At 48.1% G+C, this 8,830-nt stretch overlaps 1 pseudogene; it reads right to left on the minus strand.

Annotated features, from left to right (window-relative positions):
* Positions 1–2,276: 2,276 nt before the first annotated feature.
* On the minus strand, positions 2,277–8,563 carry LOC109769664 (subtilisin-like protease 4; annotated as a pseudogene).
* Between the last annotated feature and the right edge of the window lie 267 nt (positions 8,564–8,830).

Raw genomic sequence — 8,830 nt, forward strand, 5'->3', positions numbered from 1 at the left:
CCTGACCCCTCTCCCTACCGCCGCTGCCCACCACCTCCGCCGCCCGCCCTGAGCACGCCACCGCCCGCGCCGCACCAACCCCCCGCCGCCGCCCGCGCCTCCCCGCCCCGACCCTGCGCCGCCCCGCCCCGAGCCCGCCATCGCCCGCGCCTCCCCGCCCCGACCCCGCGCCGCCCCTCCCCGACCCCACGCCGCCCCGCCCCGACCCCGCGTCGACCGCCCGCACCGCCCGCACCGACCCTGTGCCGCGCCGCCCCGACCCCGCGCCGACCCTCCGTGACCCCGCGCCGGCCGCCCCGACCCGACCCCGCGCCGGCCACCCCACCCCGACCTGTCAGGACCCTGATTCCAAGTCACATCGATCTAGCCGGTAACACCTCATATCACTTTGCGGCCTCACGCACGGTATTCCCACGGGTGTCGCCTTACCATGGCCTGGGACCGTTTGCGTCTTTTGGCTCACGTATATGATAGAGTCGCTAGCATCCATATGACAGAGAACCCGGGCCGACATGACTAGTCGTGAACCCAAAGCGGCACTAACGTATGGGGACAGGCATACATGAATCAACATCGAACATGTCGGTCAGCAGCCTGCGAATCCGGGCTGTAGCACTGGGCTAACAGGACTCCGGTGAACCGGGCTGTAGCAGGCTAGGCAGGACTCCGGATGTCACCGCGTGACATTTCCCCGAAGGGACAGACACAGGAACGAAGTGAATCACATGCCGGCCAATCAAGTGTTCCGGAGCAGTAGTGCTGGGCTAGTAGGACTCCGGTGAACCGGGCTGTAGCGGACTACTATGGCTCAAGGAGGCGCTAGACTACATTTCCCCATAAGAGAGGCTGCTAAGGATAGACAACTAGATTGTCGGATCCCACACATACCAAGCATTTCAATCATACACACAATATGCTCGATATGTGCAAATACAACATGGCATCACAACAAGACTCTACGACTCAGAGTATTTATTCATTAGGCTCCGAAGAGCCAGATATTACAAACATGGGTCTCATGACCCAACATTCAGAGCATACAAGTCAAAGCACATGCGGAAGCTTAACATGTCTGAGTACAGACATCTACAAATGAAAAAGGCTGAGAAGCCTGACTATCTACCAGATCCTGCCGAGGGCACAAGATCGTAGCTGAGGTATCAAGCTAAACGTCGAAGTCCACACAGGACTACTAGCGAGACTGACGTCTCTCTGCAAAACATATAATAAGCAAACGTGAGTACAAATGTACCCAGCAAGACTTACATTAGAACTATCTACATATGCATCGGTATCAACAAAAGGGGTGGTGGAGTTTAACTGCAGCAAGCCAGCTTTGACTCAGTGGCTAACCTGAACTACGACTGCAAGCAACTCTTTTGGGGTGGCGCACACGAGTCCACATATTCACCATATCAATACACCACTATGGATCCGTTCCCGTCTCCCTACGAGAACGCCATCCATATCACTCACGCTTATCTTGTGCATTTTAGAGTATCCACTTTCACTTGTCTATGAACTGTACAGGCAACCCAGAAGTCCTTTACCGCCGACACGGCTATTCAAATAGATGATGTTAACCCTGCAGGGGTGTACTTCGTCACACACGCTCTCGCCACTTACCACCATGTACACGTCGTGTACCTCGGCAACCTTCAAGCGGAAGCCTGGCGAGGGAGTCGGCCACGACCTGACTAACCACACAAGTCTCTCGTCCAGGTTTATCGCCTATTCGGGTTCCATCCGCAAGGAGATCCGGCCGGGGTGTCGCTCACGGCCCCAAACGATGTGTACAGGGTTCCAAGCCCACCAAACGGGCGACGCTTGGCATACCCGGCCACGGTGCCTAGTCTGTCCCAAGCCCACCTGTACCGGGTGCCACTTGGTAGACTCCTAACACTACCTACAAACACCAGAAACTAGTTGCAACTCCTGGACAGAGATCAAGTTGATTAATAAGTCGAGAGGGGCACTTAAGCATTCCAATGTGTGGTAGTAACTGTTCATGGATCACAAACACAGAACTCAGTTCTTGAGGACGGCTACAATGAGACAACCCACCATGTACTCCTACATGGCCTCTCACCGCTATGTTTGTCAAATCGTGTTCACACACTTAGCTCTCAACAGTAGGACATGTTCACCACATTCCAATTCATTCCCGATGAATCAGACCTGACACAACTCTAAACAATAGCAGGCATGACAAACAGGCATGAATGAGTAGGCACATCAGGGCTCAAACAACTCCTACTCATGCTAGTGGGTTTCATCTATTTACTGTGGCAATGACAGGTCATGCAGAGGAAAGGGGTTCAACTACCGCAGCATGTAACAGTTGAAACGTTGTTGTCCTAATGTAGTAAAAGAGACCAGGAGCGAGAGAGTGGGATTGTATCGGAATGAACAAGGGGGTTTTGCTTGCGTGGCACTTCTGAAGATAGCAATGAGCCATTGACTTGTTGTCCTTGCAAACGAGGATCTTACCAGTTATGCTACTATCATAGTCATAATTGCAGTACCGCCATTCATCGGAGTAGAGGAGAGAGTGAAACTTTGAGCTTGGATTCGCTATTTGGGTAAGTGCTTCTCTGTCAATGCTCTTGCCATTGCCGAGATGGATGTTGGCGCTGAAGCTCCGGTCCACGGAGCCGGCGGCAACCGTGAGCATCCAGGGTGCTTCGTTGGTGACGGAGCGCTGAGTTGGACCGCTGTTGCCAGCGGCGCACACCACAAGGATGCCCTTGGACACGGCACTGAACGCGCCAATAGATATGGGGTCTTGATCAAAGCGTGCGCGTGTGCTGCTACCAAGGGAGAGCGAGAGTACATCCACCCCATCCTTGATGGCCTCTTCTAGGCCAGCCAGTAGGGCAGATGACTTGCAGTCACGAGCAACACATACCTTATACATGGCAATGTGGGCGCTCGGGGCAATTCCGGCCGCGGTGCCTGTGCCCACACCATTTTATGATGCACCGGTTACGAAGTTTCCGGCGGCTGTGGATGAGGTGTGTCTTCCATGCCCCTCTTCGTCGCCAGAGTCATCACCCGCAATCAGTGACTTGGCACCGATAAGCATGTTGTTGCACAGGGCCGCATCGCACGAGCCCTTCCACCTTGCAGGGGGTGGTGGAACACCGTGGTCGTTGAAGGAAGCGTGCGCCGCATAGATGCCGTTGTCAAGCAGCCCAATGATGACTCCCTTCCCATAGTCAGCCTGGCTCCAGAACCCGGTGCCATTCCTTAGCCCAAGGAACTCTGGCGTGTGGGTGGTCATTAGCTGTAGCGTTTGGTCCGGGAATGCACGCACAAACCCTGACTTCTTGGACACCATGTCGAGTTCGGCATCGGTGAGCCTCACGGCGAAGCCGTTGAACACCTCGGTGTAAGAGTAGAGAAGGCGTGACTCGATAGAGTCACCTGCCAACGAGCTCGACAAGAAAGACTCGTGCCATTGGCGGTGTGCGTCTTCGCCTGCATTCGAGGGTGGTGGCTGGACGAGCACGATGTAAGCACGATAAGAAGAGGATTTTGTGGCGTTTTGGTGTATGCTCGTGGTTGCTGGATTTATATAGCATAGTGCGAGTGTAGGACAGAGAGTGGTGAGAAAGAGAAGTTGTACTAAGAGATCTGTAAACGACGCCATTTCTTAAGCCGCATACAAGTACACATGGAAGATGATGGGAATGCTGGAATAGGATCAATACTGCATAATCTTTATATGGCACAAATAATTAATGTGCCGTGCCTTACTTTTGGCATGTATTAGTCAATTCATAAATCCAGCGCATGCAGTAACACATAAATGGCTTCAATTCCTACTGATTATGGATGGCATGATAAGGTTATGTGGGATTGTATGGTTGGGGGGGACGCAGGATCTCTTTCGATTTTCCGGATGATCTTAAATACTCCATACACAGTAGTACCAGAAAAAATGGAGGATAATTAATGATTCAAAATTAATAGCTGGAGTATATTTTATGTGTTATCATCTCATAATTGTGTAGTATCAACAGATACTTGAACAAAAATATTGAAGTAATATAGAAGTGATGAAATCAAGTGAGGTTGAATAGGTTGTCTTCTTTTGCTGTCAAAAGCACAAAAATGCTAGGCCTAAGGGCTAAGGTCATGCTTATTTGGTCTTTTGCTTCTGCTTTTGCAGATTTTCCAGTTTGACAAAAAAGCCAGAAAACCTTCTAAATAGGTGTTTTTCGCTTCGTCTTTTGGCTTATACTATCACCGTTAAGTGTAGCATGATCTCTTTTGATTTTCCGGATGATCTTAAATAGTCCATACACAGTAGTACCAGAAAAAATGGAGGATAATTAATGATTGAAAATTAATAGGTGGAGTATATTTTATGTGTTATTATCTCATAATTGTGTAGTATCAACAGATTCTTGAACAAAAATATTGAAGTAATGACAATATCGAAGTGATGAAATCAAGTGAGGTTGAATAGGTTGTCTTCTTTTGCTATCAAAAGCAAAAAAATGCTAGGCCTAAGGGCTAAGGTCATGCTTATTTGGTCTTTTGCTTCTGCTTTTGCAGATTTTCCACTTTGACAAAAAAGCCAGAAAAGATTCTAAATAGGTGTTTTTCGCTTCTTCTTTTGGCTTATACTATCACCGTTAAGTGTAGCATGATCTCGTTTGATTTTCCGGATGATCTTAAATACTCCATACACAGTAGTACCAGAAAAAATGGAGGATAATTAATGATTCAAAATTAATAGGTGGAGTATATTTTATGTGTTATCATCTCATAATTGTGTAGTATCAACAGATTCTTGAACAAAAATATTGAAGTAATGACAATATCGAAGTGATGAAATCAAGTGAGGTTGAATAGGTTGTCTTCTTTTGCTATCAAAAGCACAAAAATGCTAGGCCTAAGGGCTAAGGTCATGCTTATTTGGTCTTTTGCTTCTGCTTTTGTAGATTTTCCACTTTGACAAAAAAGCCAGAAAAGGTTCTAAATAGGTGTTTTTCGCTTCGTCTTTTGGCTTATACTATCACCGTTAAGTGTAGCATCGCTATCAAAAGTGAGTTCCATCAAAAGATTCTTGTCAGAAATTAGCAGCAGCTCCATTAAGAAAGGGATAGCAGGGACGTGGGTAATGTATCTACCCATTTTAATGGCGTGGGGTGTGTGGGCTGGGGGCGGGGAGGATGCCCATGATAATTTTTTTATTTTTTTTATTTTCTGCATGATGTCGAATACTTATATCAGCATTGGTAAAATTGGAAGATATAACTAATGATTCAAAATTAACAGCTCGGGCTTTGTCGCCCCACCTATGACGCGTTATCATCTCATTAAACCCATTAAGTCAGATGAAAAAGGTGGCCTCTCAGCTATGCCAAGTGGCAGCTACATGTTGGCTGTTGTGGGAATTGTTTCTTTTTTAGAAAATCTTTTTTTTATTTTGAGTTGGAGACTATTTTTTCCTTTTGAGATGGATGTGATGTCCGTGTGTCATCTGTTGGTTGGTTGATGTGAGAAAGTTTTTTTTATTTTGAGATGGAGATAAGGTTTCTTTCTCTTTCTCCTTGAAATGGAGAAAACACGCGTACATCTTCCTCTTACGCGGCGCGCAATGGCACGCCCCAACCGCTAGTAAATTAGAAAATGACAATAGGAAGTCGTGAAAGCAGGTGAGGTTGAGCATGTCATTTTTCTTTGTACTCGAAACGGAGTTCCATCTAACAATTTTTTTGAACGATAATTAGCATGATTTGCATTTAGAAACAGGGGGAAAGTCGACAGAACGGGACATGGAAGGCCTGGCCTTGCCATTTCAAAGGACCGAGCCACCGGTGCTCGTGGAATCGGACTGCTCCATGGCCCTGTCCATGATATTCGCAAAGCGGGGAGGATATGACAAGACCAGACTTAGGGCATCTCCAATGTCGTCCCTAAAACCGACGCACAATTTCTTCACGGACTAATCCGGACGAGTCCGTGGACACGGATGCTGGAGCCAACTTCAGTAGTTCGTGCAAAAAAGGGCAAATTTTCCCTGCCAGATCGGCTATCCGAGCCTCCTTGCTGACTCTAGTGTCGCCTCCTCCTCACCATCTGACTCCTTCTCGACTGCCTCCATCTCTGCTACCAAGCGCTTCAACATCTTGACATGGACGGCACCCACGATCATTGGCCATCGCCATCCAACTCGCATATCCTCATGATCAAGATCTTAGTTTCCTTCATAGTGGCCACGAGCTCAACCCTCCTCTCTTCGCTTGGTCTTCTTCCCTTCGAGATTAATCTTCTTCTGAGTCGCCGCCATGAAGATGTTAAACCTCTCGAACTTCTTTTCCTTTTTCACGTCGGAGAGCTTCACACATCCCTTTGATGACCCACGAGTATAGGGGATCTATCATAGCCTTTTCGATAAGTAAGAGTGTCGAGCCCAACGAGGAGCAGAAAGAATTAACAAGGACTCCCTCCATTCCATAATATAAGATGTTATTACATCCAATATACTCATATATTTCATGTAATAACGTCTTATATTATGAGACAGAGGGAGTAGTTTTCAGCAAGGTTTCACTATAAATATTGTAAAGATAATTAGGTAGATTATTTGATAGCAAGATAAATAGTAACAAAAGTAATAAAGTTCAACAATTGGCCTAATCCTTATGTATGCTAAGGACAAGGCGGTTGTGTTTCTTATAATAGCTAAAACACTCTTGAGGACACACCGGATTATCCTCAAGTTACTTTAACCATGATTCGTTAAGTTACTATTCATTGATTTAATAAGTGTTGTGTGGGTGGACCGAAGCTAGGTCAATGTTCTTACTTGAACGAATGCCTACTTATGATTATACCCTCCATGCAAGAATCCTCATATGCAAGTTTTGCATTGTGTTGAGGAAGTCGGTGTGTAGAAGCCAGCCAAAGATGCAGACCTTGGCAGGAAACCTGAATTCGCATATGTGATCTAGCTTTGGATCCAAGATCTGATCGTTTAGGGTTGCAAATGCCCCCTTGATGGAGAATTTTAAGCCACCAAGAAGGGCCCTTTACTGGTTTAGTCCTTCAGAGAAAGACCTTGCAACGGTAGCCTTATGGACTCAATTCACTAGTCGCAATGGAGGTTAGACGGCTACCAAGGCCAAGGGTATGGCTACTTGTAGGATCGAAAGTATGTCTAGTGGGGGTGATTAGACTACTTGACCAAATAAAAATCTATCCTTTTCCCAATTTTAGTTGTTGGCAGATTTTAGCAATTAGTACAAGTCAAGCATTCAACCTACACACACAATTCTAAGAGTATAGCAGGGGAAAGTAAAACATTGCATATGAAGGTAATGGGAAGGGTTTGGAGTATGCAAACGCAATGGAGACACAGAAATTTTTGGCATGGTTCCGATGAGTGGTGCTATCGTACGTCCACGTTGATGGAGACTTCAACCCACGAAGGGTAACGGCTGCGCGAGTCCACAAAGGGATCCACCCACGAAGAAGAAAACTTGTCTATCCCACCATGGCCATCGCCCATGAAGTACTTGCCTCACTCGGGTAGATCTTCCCGAAGTAGGCGATCTCCTTGCCCTTACAAACTTTCTTGGTTCAACTCCACATCACGACGGAGGCTCCCAAGCGACACCTAACCAATCTAGGAGACACTGTTGGGGAACGCAGTATTTCAAAAAATTTACCTACGATCACACAAGATCTATCTAGGAGATGCATAGCAACGAGCGGGGAGAGTCACTACAAGAAATATGTCAACTTACGACCTTCTGTCAGTGACCCTGGAAGAATTGGTCATAAATTTATGACCATTTTAGACCAATTGGTCAAAAGCTCTCTGGGGGCTCCAAACCCTAAACCATAACGACCATTTTGGTCAGAAAGGTCATAATTTCATTAGAGGCAATGGTCGTAAAGCTAGTAGCACTGTCCACTGCCTCATGCCTAGCTGATAACGACCAATATAAATGGTCACTACCCTTTATTTTGAATGCATTAGGATGATTAGGCAGCCACCTCAGCAACCTCACTTATGTGTCATTGTCTAGCTGTCATTTTTGCTTAAATGTTAATATTCAACAGACAGGCGGGGCACACACTGACAAGCCGGACCCATTTGACAGGCGCCCGAGATCTTAATTCACCCAAAAAAGATGCGCGAGGCGGGACTCGAACCCACGACCTCGTGCTTGATTCGCTCGCTCGCTACCGCTGGGCTAGAGAGGGATAGTTGCTCATGTATGGGAATTTGCCTATACATTATATAAAACTACGGCTCTCTCGTATCATTGACAAGTGGGACCTTCCGACCAGGTGGCATCGAACAGAGCAACACTTAGCGTTTTTCTAGGTCTTCCGACCAGGTGGCGGCGGGCGTTTTTCTAGGTCTTCGGACCAGGTGGTGGCGAGCGACGGCGGAGGCGACGGCGGGCGCGAGGGCGGTGGCGTGGGCCGGCAGCGGAAGCAACTGGCAGGGGCGGGGGCGGTGACCAGCGGTGGTGTTGCTGGGGCCGCTCGCCTCGACCACAATAGGAACGGCGACCTCGCTGCTCGCCTCGCCCATGACATGAACGGCGACCTCGCCGCTTGCCTCGCCCACGCATGGGGGACTTGCCGCCGCCGAGCATGGGGGAGTCACCGCCGCCGCAAGCAGACCTCGCCCACGTATGCACCCCTCTCCTTCCCCCCTCTCCTCTCCCCACGCCTCAGATTTGCCTGTGTTGCGCCCGCTGATGAACACTAGCCTGTGTTGCGCCTGCTGCTGAGGGGCAGGGGAGAAAGAGAGAGATAATTTAAGTTTTATTATCTTACTAGCTGAGGGGCAGGGGAT

This window comes from Aegilops tauschii, chromosome 7 (assembly GCF_002575655.3).
Source record: "Aegilops tauschii subsp. strangulata cultivar AL8/78 chromosome 7, Aet v6.0, whole genome shotgun sequence".
Lineage (NCBI taxonomy): Eukaryota > Viridiplantae > Streptophyta > Magnoliopsida > Poales > Poaceae > Aegilops > Aegilops tauschii.